This window comes from Triticum urartu, chromosome 6A (genome assembly GCF_056163025.1).
Source record: "Triticum urartu cultivar PI428250 chromosome 6A, HENAU_Tu73, whole genome shotgun sequence".
NCBI lineage: Eukaryota > Viridiplantae > Streptophyta > Magnoliopsida > Poales > Poaceae > Triticum > Triticum urartu.
Window position 1 is genome coordinate 527656040 of NC_141878.1, and position 19553 is coordinate 527675592.

Consider the following 19553-nt stretch of genomic DNA (forward strand, 5'->3'; position numbering starts at 1 on the left):
TGGTAATTCTGCTGAAAACAGCGTCAGTCCGGGTTAGTTCCATTCAAATCATGCAAGTTAGAGTCCAAAATAAGGGCAAAAGTGTTTGGAAAAGTAGATACGACGGAGACGTATCAATCTGCATTATAGACAACTGATATAACCCTTCCCTTGTGCTCTCTGTCTATCTTGTTGCGGATTCGTGCATGTTGTTTGTTCAACCCAACCCTTCCGTCTGTAGGGCCTGGCGAAGGGAATGAAGATGCTCAAAATGTTATTAAGCCAAAACAACGATTTTGTGTTATTACAATGCTATGTATTAGTGACATGATGTGATTCGCCATGCCCAACTCATCCATTTGGATCTAATTTCAACTGGCTAAAAAAGAAGCTGGATTTGGTAAAAGTCTTTTTTGGGAGATTTTCATGATAATCTTAGTAATCTTGAAAGGACACAAATTTCTGATGTAAAAAGGCAGAAGTTGATGTTTTCTTTTTTGATCTAGAAGTTGAATATGACATGGTGCAGATCTCTCCACTGATTGAGGTGCAGGGAAACACTGTGATTCTATGAGGAAATATAAAAAACATGGCTACACGATGTTTTCGTAAGAACTTGCATTGCGCTTTACATAACCTAGCTAACAAAAAAAATTCTCGCTGCTCCTTGATTAGTATTTCACATTATTTTGTAGTTTTGTCGCTAGGTGTACACGGAAAACATGCCTCCGCCAAGCCATTGATGTCCCTGCTTCTTGCTTTGAGGAGAAAAGATAACTAAGGAACAAATAAGCGAGACATAGATGGGGGAGAGGCACATGTAAATAGGAGGGAGCGTGTATGCGTGTTTACCTGAATCTGAAGAGGCATCTCCCCTTGCCACTTGCTGCCCAGGTCACCTCCTTCCTAAACAGTGACTCGACGATGGTGGCAGGGATGATGGCGCATGGACTACGACCCAGCGGGAAGGAGAAGAGGAATAACAATCAGGTGGTCAGCAAACCCTTTGTACAAACTTCAAATAATTAAATCCCTACTCATGAAAGAAAGAGAAATATATACTAAGAAAACAGAGTGATTGGGAGGACTGGGGACCAGCCAAACCAGAGGATCTTCTCATTGCTGCATCGCCGACATCCACTCGAGCCACATCGACATGTTTGGGTCCATGCCAACAACTTGCGGCTTGAAATTATATGAAACCAACAACATTATGGTCAAGTAATAAAATACATTAGTTGCTACTACCACCAATACACGAATATCCATGATGTACCACAGATAGCCCGAAGGCTTGTACTGCCAGATCGATTACCAACACCAGCAGCAAGGAATGTAAGCCTAAATGGTGTGGTTGGGTAGTAGCAATGCTTGTGCAATACTCCGCATGCAGAGTGACACAAACTTACAATGAGTAATGCAAATACTAACTCGTCATACGGTGACACAAATTTGATCATCCTAGAACAACAAATAGAGTTTACAAAATCGGTTAGCAAAAATCTAAAAATAAATCAATGGCACCTATACATACACTCCAGAAATTAAGTCTTTGGGGGCCTATAGAAATCATCTGCCCTCCACTAGCTCAACATTTATATCATAAAGCTTAGCAACACAAATAGTTGCTATCCTTTGCATATATTGATCATCATCCTACAGAAAAATTCAAGAAACAAATAAAGACTTAATTCAATGGGTAGCAACCTGCACAAAATACCTAATTACACTATCATAAGTTCATAATATTGTTCAGTTGAGCATGCTCTTAAACTTGGCCAGTGAATTATGGTAGGCATGAGGCAATAATTGTGTACTTGCATATAACACAAGATAGGCCAAGGGGACGCGATGACCTCATGACTGCCAAATGCCCAGCTACTACTTTGATTGGCTATCAATTTTCTACCATTAGGATTCCTTGGTCCATGAAACCTTGTTAATACTTTTTGCCACAAGACCTATCACTGGAAAATCATACCTTTTAACTAATCAACTCTTTAAACACCCGTTAGTTTGTTAAGTCCCTTGGCCTAGCCTAGTTTGAGCATGGCATGGACGGAAGATTTGAGTGAGTCCTTCCTGACAGGCTAGCCATTTTACTGACTATTTTACCTTTTCATCCTTGACCCATGTGTTCATTTCCTCCTAGAAAGATGAGGGGATGAAGAAAGAAAACCGGAGAAGGAGAGGATGAATTCGTACCTATGTTGCACCTCCTACCTGCTAGCTTATCATAGCCAAGGAAGGGTTGGGGATTGAGGATGTAGTAACATCAACTTGTTTCAGCACGGAGAGATGGAGAATCCAAGATACATGTTTTGCTGCAACAGAGAAGAGAAGGAGCTTGAGGAACAGAGCACCAAATCCAAATCAGATCACACACACACACACAGACACACACACAGAGAGAGAGAGAGAGAAGATAGGAGGGCACCTTGTCCAGGGCTGCAACACCAGATCCAGAGCACCCTGTCAATGGCGTCCTCTAGCTAAAGGAGCATTGTGGGGCGAGGGAGAGGGAAGGTGGTCGATGATGGTGAGAAGGTAAGGGGGAGAGAAGGGGTGGAGGCATCAGCCGTGGGAGAGGTCGTCGGTGGTGGTGGGGGCGGCGGTGGCGGCAGACGAGGGAGAGGGCGAGGAACAAGGGATGGGCGTTGGGCTCTTTCTTCTTGATGAAGCGAACGACGTGGTGGCCCGGTCAATCTTCTTTTTGTCTTCTATTAGTCCGATGTGGACACAGCGAGCGCTCGCCCCTTGCGCGACTCTTATTGGGTTTTATGATATGTTGCCATCCTATGATGTCTGAGTAGATTTTCGTTGTCCTATCGGTAATTGGTGAATTGCTATGATTGGTTTAATTTTCTTGTGGTTATGTTGCTGTCCTTTGGTGCCCATCATATGAGCACGCGCGTGGATCACACCATAGGGTTAGTTGTATGTTGATAGGACTATGTATTGGAGGGCAAGAGTGACAGAAGCTTCAACCTAGCATAGAAATTGATGCATGCGGGATTGAAGGGGGAACAATATATCTTAATGCTATGGTTGGGTTTTACCTTAATGAACGTTAGTAGTTGCGGATGCTTGCTAATAGTTCCAATCATAAGTGCATAGAATTCCAAGTCAGGGATGACATGCTAGCAGTGGCCTCTCCCACATAATACTTGCTATCGGTCTAGTAAAGTAGTCAATTGCTTAGGGGCAATTTCGCAATTCCTACCACCACTTTTCCATACTCGCTATATTTACTTTATTGTTTCTTTATCAAAACAGCCCCTACTTTTTATTTACTTGCTCTTTATTATCTTGCAAACCTATCCAACAACACCTACAAAGTACTTCTAGTTTCATACTTGTTCTAGGTAAAGCGAACGTCAAGCGTGCGTAGAGTTGTATCGGTGGTTGATAGAACTTGAGGGAATATTTTTTCTACCTTTAGCTCCTCGTTGGGTTCGACACTCTTACTTATCGAAAACTGTTGCGATCCCCTATACTTGTGGGTTATCAAGACCTTTTTCTGGCGCCGTTGCTAGGGAGCAATAGCGTGGGGTGAATATTCTCGTGTGTGCTTGTTTGCTTTATCACTAAGTAATTTTTATTTGCTGTTCTTAGTTGTTCTCTATCTTTAGTTATGGATATGGAACACGAAATACCAAAAAAATATGTGTACTTTCTGCTCATGGAGATGGGGAACCTCCTAATACCCTCGATGCTGGTTATGTGAAAGATATTATGTACTAATTTAATAATCCTGAGAAAACCCCATTCAATTATGTAATGGGAGTAACGTTGGATCAACGTGAATACTTTAGGGATTACCGCTTGACACAAAAAGGGAAACTATTATGGGATCAAATTCATATATTGAATTGGTAAAGTAGTCAATTGCTTAGGGACAATTTTTCAACTCCTACCACCACTTTCCCACACTCGCTATACTAACTTTATTGCTTCTTTACCTTAACAGCCCCTAGTTTTTATTTACATGCTCTTTATATTCTTGCAAACCTACGTTACACCTACAAAGTACTTCTAGTTTTATACTTGTTCTAGGTAAAGCGAACGTCAAGCATGCGTAGAGTCATATCGGTGGTCGATAGAACTTGAGGGAATATTTGTTCTACCTTTATCTCCTCGTTGGGTTCGACACTCTTACTTATCGAAAGAGGCTACAATTGATCCCCTATACTTGTGGGTTATCAAGACCTTTTTCTGGCACCGTTGCCAGGGAGTTATAGCGTGGGGTGAATATTCTCGTGTGTGCTTGTTTGCTTTATCACTAAGTAGTTTTTATTTTGTGCTCTTGTTTTCTATCTTTAGTTATGGGTAGGAAACGCAAAATACCAAAAAAATTAGTTGTACCTACTATACCAATGGTTGAAGAACCACTCAAAATCTATCACACTCCTAAAGCTTTTTTACTTGGATCATCTTCGATCCCTATGTGCTCGTGCTGAAACCCCAACTAGCTTAGTTGAGGGCAAATCTTTAGATGAGCATGCTTGTTATGTGCGACACCGCTTATCTCAAAAAGGGAAACTTTTACTGGATCAAATTCATCGTTTGCAATGCTATGCTTGGTATTTATGTGAAATATATGATTTTACTTGTTGTTCTGAAGACCCTAAGAAACAACTTCCCTACCAATGTGAGTTTAGTGATAATGGAATTGTATCCTTGTATGCTAAGGGTGTTTATAATTACTATGACGTTCAAAAAATAGAAGAATTTGTTGCTTTTAAGGGTGCTTATGAAATTGCTTCTTTGATTGGGAAGTATGATGCTACTCTTTACAAATCTGAAAATTTTGCCATACTTAAATATTGTTATGATAATTATGCTTCTAATGCCTATGTTAAACCATATATTGAGGACTCCTCCGCTGTCCAAGAAGAGACTAATATTTTGCAGGAGTCTATGGAAGAAGGAATTCATGAAACTGTGGGCTCATTGGATGAAAAAGATGATGAGGAGGGCGAAGAACAAAAGGAGGAAGAGCGGATTAGCTACCCGTGCCCACCTTCTAATGAGAGTAACTCTTCAACTCATACATTGTTTAATTTCCCTTCGTGCTTACCGAAGGATGAATGCTATGATGATTGTTATGATCCCGTTGATTCTCTTGAAATATCCCTTTTTGATGATGCTTGCTATGCTTGTGTCCAAGATGCCAGTATGAATTATGCTTATGGAGATGAACTTGCTATAGTTCCTTATGTTAAACATGAAATTGTTGCCATTGCACCCACGCATGATAGTCCTATTATCTTTTTGAATTCTCCCGACTACACAATATCGAAGAAGTTTGCCCTTATTAAGGATTATATTGATGGGTTGCATTTTACTGTTGCACATGATAATTTTGATGAATATAATATGCATGTCCTTGCTGCTCCTACTTGCAATTATTATGAGAGAGGAACTACATCTCCGCCTCTCCATGTTTCCAATATGATAAAATTGCAAGAAACTGTTTATACTATGCATTGGCCTTTACTAGGTGTGCATGAATTGTTCTTTTTATGAAGAGAGTTAGACTTCGTTGTTGCATGGTATATGTTACTTTGTGCTCACTACTAAATCACAAATCATTGTTAATTAAAATTGGCTTTGATATACCTTGGGATCCGGGTGGATCCATTACTTGAGCATTATATGCCTAGCTTAATGGCTTAAAAGAAAGCGCTGCAAGGGAGACAACCCGAAAGTTTTAGAGAGTCATTTATTTCTGTTGTGTGCTTTAATAAAGTTTTAAAAAAATAATAATGTGCCAAGATTTGCCTTTAGGATGTTTACATTGCTTGTTGGTTTGTGCGGTGCAAAACAGAAACTTTGGTTGTAGTGCAAAATTTTACATTTTTTACTGGAACATAAAACGGTTCTGAAACTTTTTGCACTGTCTTTCTATACAAATTGTTTATTTTTCCTAAATATTTCAGAATTTTTGGAGTAACAGAAGTATGGTGAATGTTCAGATTACTACAGACTATCCTGTTTAAGACAGATTCTGTTTTTGATGCATAGTTTGCTTGTTTTCATGAAACTATCGATTTCTATCAGTGGATTAAGCCATGGAAAAGTTATATTACAGTAGCTACAATGCAAAAACAAAATATGAATTGGTTTGCAATAGTACTTAGAGTAGTGATTTGCTTTATTATACTAACATATCTTACCGAGCTTTTTGTTGAGTTTTGTATGGATGAAGTGTTCGAAGATCGAGGAGGTCTCGATGTGAGGAGAAGGAGGAGAGGCAAGAGCTCAAGCTTGGGTATGCCCAAGGCACCCCAAGTAAATATTCAAGGAGACTCAAGCTTCTAAGCTTGGGGTTGCCCCGGAAGTCATCCCATCTTTCTTCAACAAGTATCAGTATGTTTTCGGATTCGTTTCGTTCATGCGATATGTGCAAATCTTGGAGCATCTTTTGCATTTAGTTTTCACTTTTATTTTATGCACCATGCTGGTATGAGATAGTCCATGGTTGATTTATAGAATGCTCTTTGAACTTCACTTATATCTTTTGAGTATGGCTTTCTAGAATGCTTCATGTGCTTCACTTATATCATTTGAAGTTTGCATTGTGTGTTTCTCTTCACATAGGAAACCGCCATTTGTAGAATGCTCTTTTGATTCACTTATATTTGTTAGAGCGTGGGCATATCTTCTGTAGAAACAATTAAACTCTCTTCTTCACTTATATCTATTTAGAGAGTTGACAGGAATTGGTCATTCACATGGTTAGTCATAAATCCTACATAAAACATGTAGATCACTGAATATGATATGTTTGATTCCTTGCAATAGTTTTGCGATATAAAGATGGTGATATTAGAGTCATGCTAGTGGGTAGTTGTGGATTGTATAAATACTTGTGTTGAAGTTTGTGATTCTCGTAGCATGCACGTATGGTGAACCGTTATGTAACGAAGTTGGAGCATGAGGTATTTATTGATTGTCTTCCTTATGAGTGGCGGCCGGGGACGAGCGATGGTCTTTTCGTACCAATCTATCCCCCTAGGAGCATGCACGTAGTACTTTGTTTCGATGACTAATAGATTTTTGCCATAAGTATGTGAGTTCTTTAGGACTAATGTTGAGTCCATGGATTATACGCACTCTCACCCTTCCATCATTGCTAGCCTCTTCGGTACCGTGCATTGCCCTCTCTCACCTGAGAGTCGGTGCAAACTTCGCCGGTGCATCCAAACCCCGTGATATGATACGCTCTGTCACACATAAGCCTCCTTATATCTTCCTCAAAATAGCCACCATACCTACCTATTATGGCATTTCCATAGCCATTCCGAGATATATTGCCATGCAACTTCCATCATCATCATATACATGACTTGAGAATTCATTGTCATATTGCTTTGCATGATCGTAAGATAGCTAGCATGATGTTTTCATGGCTTGTCCGTTATTTGATGTCATTGCTACGCTAGATCATTTCACATCCCGGTACACCGCCAGAGGCATTCACATAGAGTCATACTTTGTTCTAGACATCGAGTTGTAATATTGAGTTGTAAGTAAATAAAAGTGTGATGATCATCATTATTAGAGCATTTCCCTAGTGAGGAAAGGATGACGGAGACTATGATTCCCCCACAAGTCGGGATGAGACTCCCGACTTTAAAAAAAGAGAGGCCAAAGATGCCCAAATAAAAAAAGAGGCCAAAGAAGCCCACCCAAAACAAAACAAAAAATGAGAGAAAAAGAGAGAAGGGGCAATGTTACTATCCTTTTACCACACTTGTGCTTCAGAGTAGCACCATATTCTTCATATAGAGAGTCTGTTGAGTTATCACTTTCATATACTAGTGGGAATTTTCATTATAGAACTTGGCTTGTATATTCCGATGATGGGCTTCCTCAAGTGCCCGAGGTCTTCATGAGCAAGCCAGATGGATGCACACCCACTTAGATTCCAAGTTTGAGCTTTCATACACTTATAGCTCTTAGTGCATTCATTGCATGGCAATCCCTACTCCTCACATTGACATCAATTGATGGGCATCTCCATAGCCCGTTGATTAGCCGCGTCGATGTGAGACTTTCTCCCATTTTGTCTTCTCCACACAACCTCCACCATCATATTCTATTCCACCTATAGTGCTATGTCCATGGCTCACGCTCATGTATTGCGTGAAAGTTGAAAAGGTTTGAGAACATCAGAAGTATGAAACAATTGCTTGGCTTGTCATCGGGGTTGTGCATGATTTGAATGCTTTGTGTGGTGAAGATGGAGCATAGCCAGACCATATGATTTTGTAGGGATAACTTTCTTTGGACTCTAACTTGCATGATTTGAATGGAAGTAACCCAGACTGACGTTGTTTTCAGCAGAATTGCCATGGTGTTATTTATGTGCAGAAACAAAAGTTCTCGGAATGACATGAAACTCCACGCAACTTCTTTTTGGAAATAATAAACAACACAAGCAAAAGACCAAGACCAGGGGGCCCACACCCTAGCCATGAGGGTGGGGGCGCGCCTGCCCCCCTGGGCGCGCCCCCTACCTCGTGGGCCCCTTGGAACTCCTCCAACCTCGACTCAAACTCTATATATTCACTTTCGGGGAGAAAAAAGTAAAGGAGAAGGATTCATCGCGTTTTATGATACGGAGCCGCCGCCAAGCCCAAAAACCTCTCGGGAGGGCTGATCTGGAGTTCGTTCGGGGCTCCGGAGAGGGGAATCCGTCGCCATCGTCATCATCAACCATCCTCCATCACCAATTTCATGATGCTCACCGCCGTGCGTGAGTAATTCCATCGTATGCTTGCTGGACGGTGACGGGTTGGATGAGATTTATCATGTAATCAAGTTAGTTTTGTTAGGGTTTGATCCCTAGTATCCACTATGTTCTGAGATCGATGTTGCTATCACTTTGCTATGCTTAATGCTTGTCACTAGGGCCCGAGTGCCATGATTATAGATCTGAACCTATTATGTTTTCGTGAATATATGTGAGTTCTTGATCTTATCTTGCAAGTCTATAGTCACCTACTATGTGTTATGATCCGGTAACCCCGAAGTGACAATAATCAGGACCACTCCCGATGATGATCGTAGTTTGAGGAGTTCATGTATTCACTATGTGTTAATGCTTTGGTCCGGTACTCTATTAAAAGGAGGCCTTAATATCCCTTAGTTTCCATTAGGACCCCGCTGCCACGGGATGGTAGGACAAAAGATGTCATGCAAGTTCTTTTCCATAAGCACGTATGACTATATTCGGAATACATGCCTACATTACATTGATGAATTGTAGCTAGTTCCGTGTCACCCTAGGTTATGACTGTTACATGATGAACCGCATCCGACATAATTCTCTATCACCGATCCATTGCCTATGAGCTTTCCATATATTGTTCTTCGCTTATTTACTTTTCCGTTGCTATTGTTACAATCACTACAAAATACCAAAAACATTACTTTTGTTATCATTACATTTTGTTACCATTACCACTACTATCATATTACTTTTCTACTAAATACTTTGCTGCAGATATTAAGTTTCCAGGTGTGGTTGAATTGACAACTCAGCTGCTAATACTTGAGAATATTCTTTGGCTCCCCTTGTGTCGAATCAATAAATTTGGGTTGAATACTCTACCCTCGAAAACTGTTGCGATCCCCTATACTTGTGGGTTATCAAGACTATTTTCTGGCATCGTTGCCGGGGAGCATAGCTCTATTCTTTGAGTCACTTGGGATTTATATCTTCTTATCATTATGAAGAACTTGAGAGATCCAAAAACCAAGATTTATCCCTCAACTACGAGGGTTGGTAAGGAACTGCCATCTAGCTCTGCACTTGATTCACCTTCTGTTTTGAGTAAGCTTGCAACACCTAAACATGCTTCTGCTATTCATTCTGATATGTCGCATGTTATTGATGATGCCACTTCTGCTTTGCATGACACTTATGATGAAACTACTTCTATGCTTGATATTACTATGCCACTTGGTGAATTCCTTGATGAACAACTTGCTAGGGTTAGACAGAATGAAATTATTGAAACTGATAATATTGATGAAAGTGATGATGAAGACTCCCCCCTAATAAATATGAATTGCCTGTTGTTCCTGAGGGTTATGTTCTGGATGAAGAATCTGTTAGAGCTATTCTTGCTTGCAATGATAGATATGATGTAAAGAGGTTATTAGCTAAATGGAAGCAGCAATCCCTTAATGCTAGAAGGAAACCTGACCCTGCTTTTGCTACTTCACCTGTCTGTGTTACTGATAAGGATTATGAATTCTCTGTTGATCCTTATATAATTACTTTGGTTGAATCTGATCCTTTTCATGGCTATGAATCTGACTAAATTAAATGATATAGCTACCCTGTTCACAAATGATGAGAGAACTCGCTACTTTTATATCCTTAAAATATTTCCATTCTCATTAAAGGGTGATGCTAAGATATGGTTTAATTCTCTTGATCCTGGTTGTGTGCGTAGTCCCCATGATATGATTTATTACTTCTCTGCCAAATATTTCCCTACTCATAAGAAACAAGCTGCTTTAAGGGATATATATAATTTTGTGCAACTTGAAGAAGAGAGTCTCCCACAAGCTTGGGGGAGGCTTCTCCAATTACTTAATGCTTTGCCTGATCATCCTCTTAAGAAAAATGAAATACTTGGTATCTTTTATAATGGACTAACCAATGCTTCCAGAGATTACCTGGATAGTTTTGTTGGTTCCGTTTTCAGGGAAAAACATCGGATGAAGCTGAAATTCTATTGAATAATATGTTGACAAATGAAAATAATTGGACACTTCCTGAGCCTATTCCTAAACCAACTCCGAAGAAAAGGGGTATTCTATTTCTCAGTCCTGAAGATATGCAAGAGGCAAATAAATCCATGAAAGAAAAGGGTATTAAAGCTGAAGATGTTAAGAATTTACCTCCTATTGAAGAAATACATGGTCTTGATAACCCGACACAGGTAGTAAAGGTAAATTCTCTCTATAGATATGATAAAGTTGAAATCCCATTTACTAAGTTTGCTAGCCCATGTTTAGATGAGTTTGATAAATTTACGGTTAAGCAAGAAGACTTCAATGCTTATTTTGGTAGAGAATTAAAACGCAGTGCTGATATGCTTGAACACTTGGGTGATTATATGGCTAATGTTAATGGTGAACTTAAACTTATTAGTAAACATGCTTCTTGATACGTCTCCGTCATATCTATAATTTTGATTGTTCCATGCCAATATTCTACAACTTTCATATACTTTTGGCAACTTTTTATACTATTTTTGGGACTAACATATTGATCCAGTGCCCTGTGCCAGTTCCTGTTTGTTGCATATATTTTTCACAGAATATCCATATCAAACGGAGTCCAAACGGGATAAAAACTAATGGAGATTTTTTTTGGAATATATATGATTTTTGGGAAGAAAAATCCACGCGAGACGGTGCTCGAGGGGCCCACGAGGTAGGGGGCGTGCCCTAGGGAGGCAGGCGCGCCCCTAACCCTCGTGGCCACCCCGTAAGGCGGTTGGTGCCCTTCTTTCGCCACAAGAAAGATAATTTCCGGATAGAGACCGTGTTATAATTTCAGCCCAATCGGAGTTACGGATCTCCGGGAATATAAGAAACGGTGAAAGGGAAGAATCTGAGAACGCACAAACAGAAAGAGACAGAGAGACAGATCCAATCTCGGAGGGGCTCTCGCCCCTCCCGTGCCATGGAGGCCATGGACCAGAGGGGAAACTCTTCTCCCATCTAGGTAGGAGGTCAAGGAAGAACAAGAAGGAGGGGGGCTCTCTCCCCCTCGCTTCCGGTGGCGCCGGAACGCCGCCGGGGCCATCATCATCACCGCGATCTACACCAACACCTCCTCCATCTTCACCAACATCTCCATCACCTTCCCCCCTCTATCTACAGCGGTCCACTCTCCCGCAACCCGCTGTACCCTCTACTTGAACATGGTTCTTTATGCTTCATATTATCATCCAATGATGTGTTGCCATCCTATGATGTCTGAGTAGATTTTCAGTGTCCTATCGGTGGTTGATGAATTGCTATGATTGATTTAATTTGCTTGTGGTTATGTTGATGTCCTTTGGTGCCCATCATATGATTGCGCGCGTGGATCACACCCTAGGGTTAGTTGTATGTTGATAGGACTATGGATTGGAGGGCAAGAGTGACAGAAGCTTCAACCAAGCATAGAAATTGATGCATACGGGATTGAAGGGGGACAAATATATCTTAATGCTATGGTTGGGTTTTACCTTAATGACCGTTAGTAGTTGCAGACGCTTGCTAATAGTTCCAATCATAAGTGCATAGAATTCCAAGTAAGGGATGACATGCTAGCAGTGGCCTCTCCCACATAATACTTGCTATCGGTCTAGTAAAGTAGTCAATTGCTTAGGGGAAATTTCGTAATTCCTACCACCACTTTTCCGCACTCGCTATATTTACTTTATTGTTTCTTTATCTAAACAGCCCCTACTTTTTATTTACTTGCTCTTTATTATCTTGCAAACCTATCCTACAACACCTACAAAGTACTTCTAGTTTCATACTTGTTCTAGGTAAAGCGAACGTCAAGCGTGCGTAGAGTTGTATCGGTGGTCGATAGAACTTGAGGGAATATTTGTTCTACCTTTAGCTCCTCGTTGGGTTTGACACTCTTACTTATCGAAAACTGTTGCGATCCCCTATACTTGTGGGTTATCAAGACATTTTTGTGGCGCCGTTGCTGGGGAGCAATAGCGTGGGGTGAATATTCTCGTGTGTGCTTGTTTGCTTTATCACTAAGTAATTTTTATTTGTTGTTCTTAGTTGTTCTCTATCTTTAGTTATGGATATGGAACACGAAATACCAAAAAAATTAGGTGTACTTTCTGCTCATGGAGATGGGGAACCTTCTAAAACCCTCGATGCTGGTTATGTGAAAGATATTATGTACTACTTTAATAATCCTAAGAAAGCCCCATTCAATTATGTAATGGGAGTAACGTTGGATCAATGTGAATACTTTAGGGATTACCGCTTGACACAAAAAGGGAAACTATTATGGGATCAAATTCATATATTGAATTGGTATGCTAGGCAACTATGCTTGAGATATGATTATACTTGTTGCTCTAAGGTGAAGGCTCCACACCTTCCCTTTTCATGTGAATTTAATGATAATGAAACTTTAGCTTCTTATGCTAATGGTATATATGATTACTATGATGTGGAACAAATAGAAGAATTTGTTGCATTTAAGGGTGCTTATGAAATTGAATCTATGTTTAAAGAGTTTGAAGATTTTGATGATGCTATTTATAGACCTGAAAATTTAGCTATCCTGAAATATTGTTATGAGAATTATGAATACAATTACGAAATTAATGCGCTTATTAAGAAAGTCTCTGCTGTCCGAGAAGAGACTAATATTTTGCAGGAATCTATGGAAGAAGCAGTTGATGAAACTGTGAGCTCATTGGATGAAAAAGATGAGGAGGAGAGCGAAGAACAAAAGGAGGAAGAGCGGATTAGCTACCCATGCCCACCTTCTAATGAGAGTAACTCTTCAACTCATACATTGTTCAATTCCCCTTCGTGCTTACCAAAGGATGATTGCTATGATGATTGTTATGATCCCGTTGATTCTTTTGAAATATCCCTTTTTGATGATGCTTGCTATGCTTGTGGCCAAGATTCCAATATGAATTATGCTTATGGAGATGAACTTTCTATAGTTCCTTATGTTAAACATGAAATTGTTGCTATTGCACCCACACATGATAGTCCTATTATCTATTCTCCAAACTACACTATATCAGAGAAGTTTGCCCTTACTAAGGATTATATTGATGGGTTACCTTTTACCGTTACACATGATGATTTTAATGAATATAATATGCATGTGCCTGCTTCTCCTACTTGCAATTACTATGAGAGAGGAACTATATCTCCACCTCTCTATGCTTCCCACATGATAAAATTGCAAGAAACTGTTTATACTATGCATTGGCCTTTACTTTGTGTGCATGAATTGTTCTTTTATGACATGCCGATGCATAGGAAGAGAGTTAGACTTCGTAATTACATTATATATGTTACTTTGTGCTCACTACTAAATTATAAATCATTGTTAATTAAAATTGGCTTTGATATACCTTGGGATCCGGGTGGATTCACTACTTGAGCACTATATGCCTAGCTTAATGTCTTTAAAGAAAGTGCTGCTAGGGAGACAACCTGGAAGTTTTAGAGAGTCATTTATTTATGTTTAGTGCTTTCATATAGTTCAAAAACAACAAAAATAAAGAGGGGAACCCAAAACTTTTTCAAAAAGGAAAGCGAAAGTGAGAAAGACGAGCATTGTTGAAGTGGGAGCTAGCCTTGGACTTTTTTCATGCTCACGGAAACTTTGTGAATCTTGATTACAGAAACTTTTCAATAAAAATAATTATACCCTTGTACAATTCCATTGTATTATAAAAATAATGTGCCAAGGTTTGCCTTTAGGATGTTTACATTTGCTTGATGGTTTGTACGGTGCAGGATAGAAACTTTGGTTGTAGTGCGCGATTTTACATTTTTAGCTGGAACATCAAATGGTTCTGATTCTATTTGAAATGTCTTCCTATACAAATTGTTTATTTTTCCTAATTTTGGTAAAAAAATTCAAGTATCAGAAGTATGGTGAATGTTCAAACTGTTACAGACTGTCCTGTTTTAGACAGATTCTGTTTTGATGCATAGTTTGCTTGTTTTGATGAAACTAAGGATTTATATCAGTGGATTAAGCCATGAAAAAGTTATATTACAGTAGACACAATGCAAAAACAAAATATGAATTGGTTTTCAACAGTACTTAGAGTAGTGGTTTGCTTTATTATACTAACGGATCTTGCCGAGTTTTCTGTTGAAGTTTTGTGTGGATGAAGTGTTCGATGATCGAGAAGGTATTGATGTGAGAAGAAGGAAGAGAGGCAAGAGCTCAAGCTTGGGGATGCCCAAGGAAACCCAAGTAAATATTCAAGGAGACTCAAGCGTCTAAGCTTGGGGATGCCCTGGAAGGCATCCCCTCTTTCTTCAACAAGTATCGATATGTTTTCAGATTCGTTTCGTTCATGCGATATGTGCAATCTTGGAGCGTCTTTTGCATTTAGTTTTCATTTTTCTTTTATGCACCATGCTGGTATGAGATAGCCTTGGTTGATTTATAGAATTCTCATTGCACTTCACTTATATCTTTTGAGTATGGCTTTATAGAATGCTTCATGTGCTTTGCATATATCATTTGAAGTTTGGATTGCCTGTTTCTCTTTGCATAGACAACCGCCATTTGTAGAATGCTCTTTTGCTTCACTTATATTTGTTAGAGCATGGGCATATCTTTTTCAGAAAGAATTAAAATCTCTTGCTTCACTTATATCTATTTAGAGAGATGACAGGAACTGGTCATTCACATGGTTAGTCATAAAATCCTACATAAAACTTGTAGATCACTGAATATGATATGTTTGATTCCTTGCAATAGTTTTGCGATATAAAGATGGTGATATTAGAGTCATGCTAGTGGGTAGTTGTGGATTGTAGAAATACTTGTGTTGAGGTTTTTGATTCCCGTAGCATGCACGTATGGTGAACCGTTATGTAACGAAGTCGGAGCATGATTTATTTATTGATTGTCTTCCTTATGAGTGGCGGTCGGGGACGATTGATGGTCTTTTCCTACCAATCTATCCCCCTAGGAGCATGCGCGTAGTACTTTGTTTTGATGACTAATAGATTTTTGCAATAATTATGTGATTTCTTTATGACTAATGTTGAGTCCATGGATTATACACACTCTCACCCTTCCACCACTGCTAGCCTCTCTAGTACCGCGCAACTTTCGCCGGTACCATAAACCCACCATATACCTTCCTCAAAACAGCCACCATACCTACCTATTATGGCATTTCCATAGCCATTCCGAGATATATTGCCATGCAACTTCCATCATCATCATATACATGACTTGAGCATTCATTGTCATATTGCTTTGCAAGATCGTAAGATAGCCAGCATGATGTTTTCATGGCTTGTCCGTTTTTTGATGTCATCGCTACGCTAGATCATTGCACATCCCGGTATACCGCCGAAGGCATCCATATAGAGTCATACTTTGTTCTTGACATTGAGTTGTAAGTAAATAAAAGTGTGATGATCATCATTATTAGAGCATTGCCCTAGTGAGGAAAGGATGATGGAGACTATGATTCCCCCATAATTCAGGATGAGACTCCGGACTTTACAAAAAAATAAAAGAGGTCAAAGAAGCCCAAATAAAAATAAGAGGCCAAAGAAGCCCACCAAAAAAATAAAAAAAATAAAAAAATGAGAGAAAAAGAGAGAAGGGGCAGTGCTACTATCCTTTTTCCACACTTGTGCTTCAAAGTAGCACCATGTTCTTCATATAGAGAGTCTCTTGAGTTATCACTTTCATATACTAGTGGGAATTTTCATTATAGAATTTGGCTTGTATATTCCGATGATGGGCTTCCTCAAATTCCCGAGGTCTTCATGAGCAAGCAAGTTGGATGCACACCCACTTAGTTTTAGTTAGAGCTTTCATACACTTATAGCTCTAGTGCATCCGTTGCATGGCAATCCCTACTCACTCACATTGATATATATTGATGGGCATCTCCATAGCCCGTTGATACGCCTAGTTGATGTGAGGCTATCTTCTCCTTTTTGTCTTCTCCACCATCATATTCTATTCCACCTATAGTGCTATGTCCATGGCTCATGCTCATGTATTGCGTGAAAGTTGAAAAGGTTTGAGAACGTCAAAAGTATGAAACAATTGCTTGGCTTGTCATCGGGGTTGTGCATGATGTGAATATTTTGTGTGGTGAAGATGGATGATAGCCAGACTATATGATTTTGTAGGGATAACTTTCTTTGGCCATGTTATTTTGAAAAGACATGATTGCTTTATTAGTAGGCTTGAAGTATTATTGTTTTTATGTCAAATGATAGACTATTGCTTTGAATCACTCGTATCTTAATATTCATGCCATGATTAGATATGTGATCAATATTATGCTAGGTAGCATTCCACATCAAAAATTATCTTTCTTATCATTTACCTACTCGAGGACGAGTAGGAATTAAGCTTGGGGATGCTGATACGTCTCCGTCGTATCTATAATTTTTGATTGTTCCATGCCAATATTCTGCAACTTTCATATACTTTTGGCAACTTTTTATACTATTTTTGGGACTAACATATTGATCCAGTGCCCAGTGCCAGTTCCTGTTTGTTGCATGTTTTTTGTCTCGCAGAATATCCATATCAAACGGAGTCTAAACGGGATAAAAACTGATGGAGATTTTTTTGGAATATATATGATTTTTGGGAAGAAAAACCCACGCGAGATGGTGCTCGAGGGCCCCACGAGGTAGGGGGCGCGCCCCTGACCCACATGGCCACCTCGTAAGGCGGTTGGTGCCCTTCTTTTGCCGCAAGAAAGCTAATTTCTGGATAGAGATCGTGTTAAAATTTCAGCCCAATCGGAGGTACGGATCTCCTGGAATATAAGAAACGGTGAAAGGGAAGAATCTGGGAACGCAGAAACAGAGAGAGACAGAGAGACAGATCCAATCTCGGAGGGGCTCTTGCCCCTCCTGTGCCATGGAGGCCATGGACCAGAGGGGAAACCCTTCTCCCATCTAGGGAGGAGGTCAAGGAAGAAGAAGAAGGACGGGGGCTCTCTCCCCCTCTCTTCCGGTGGCGCCGGAACGCCGCCGTGGGCCATCATCATCACCGTGATCTACACCAACACCTCTGCCAGCTTCACCAACATCTCCATCACCTTCCCCCCTCTATCTACAACGGTCCACTCTCTCGCAAGCCGATGTACCCTCTACTTGAACATGGTGCTTTATGCTTCATATTAGTATCCAAGGATGTATTTCCATCCTATGATGTCTGAGTAGATTTTCATTGTCCTATAGGTTGTTGATGAATTGCTATGATTGATTTAATTTGCTTGTGGTTATGTTGCTGTCCTTTGGTGCCCATCATATTATTGCGCGCGTGGATCACACCCTAGGGTTAGTTGTATGTTGATAGGACTATGTATTGGAGGGCAAGAGTTACAGAAGCTTCAACCTAGCATAGAAATTGATGCATACGGGATTGAAGGGGGACCAATATATCTTAATGCTATGGTTGGGTTTTACCTTAATGAACTTTAGTAGTTGCGGACACTTGCTAATATTTCCAATCATAAGTGCGTAGAATTCCAAGTAAGGGATGACATGCTAGCAGTGGCCTCTCCCACATAATACTTGCTATCGGTCTAGTAAAGTAGTCAATTGCTTAGGGGCAATTTCGCAACTCCTACCACCACTTTTCCACACTCACTATATTTACTTTATTGTTTCTTTATCTAAACAGCCCCTACTTTTTATTTACTTGCACTTTATTATCTTGCAAACCTATCCAACAACACCTACAAAGTACTTATAGTTTCATACTTGTTCTAGGTAAAGCGAACGTCAAGCGTGCGTAGAGTTGTATCGGTGGTCGATAGAACTTGAGGGAATATTTGTTCTACCTTTAGCTCCTCATTGGGTTCGAAACTCTTACTTATCGAAAACTTTTGCGATCGCCTATACTTGTGGGTTATCACTTCTATGGTTACTACTCAAGTAGAATAAGTACTTAAAGCTCAAAATGATTTGCTCAATGAATTGAATAGTAAGAATAATGATTTTGCTATTAGAGTGGCTACTAGAACTGGTAAAATGACTCAGGAACCTTTGTATCCTCAAGGCCACCCTAAGAGAATTGGGCAAGATTCTCGGAGAAATAATATAGATGCACCTAGTCATTCTAAAAGGAAGAAAAAGAAAAATCATAGGACTTTGCATGCTTCTAGTGAACCTATTACTGAAACACCTGAGAATCCAAATGATATTTCTATTTCTGATGCTGAAACACAATCTGGTAATGAACCTGAAACTAGTGATAATGTTAATGATAATGTTCATGTTGATGCTCAACCTAGCAATGATAATGATATAGAAATTGAACCTGTTGTTGATCTTGATAACCCACAATCAAAGAATCAACATTATGATAAGAAAGACTTTGTTGCTAGGAAACACGGTAAAGGAATAGAACCATGGATTCAGAAACCCATCCCTTTTCCTCCAAAACCATCCAAGAAAAAGGATGATGAGGATTTTGAGCGCTTTGCTGAAATGATTAGACCTATCTTTTTGCGTATGCGATTAACTGATATGCTTAAAATGAATCCTTATGCTAAGTACATGAAAGAAATTGTCACTAATAAAATAAAGATACCGGAAGCTGAAATTTCCACCATGCTTTCTAATTATACTTTTAAAGGTGGAATACCTAAGAAGTTAGGAGATCCAGGAGTACCCACTATACCATGCTCCATTAAAAGAAACTATGTTAAAACTGCTTTATGTGATCTTGGAGCCGGTGTTAGTGTCATGCCTCTCTCTTTATATCGTAGACTTGATTTGAATAAGTTGACACCTACTGAAATATCTTTGCAAATGGCTGATAA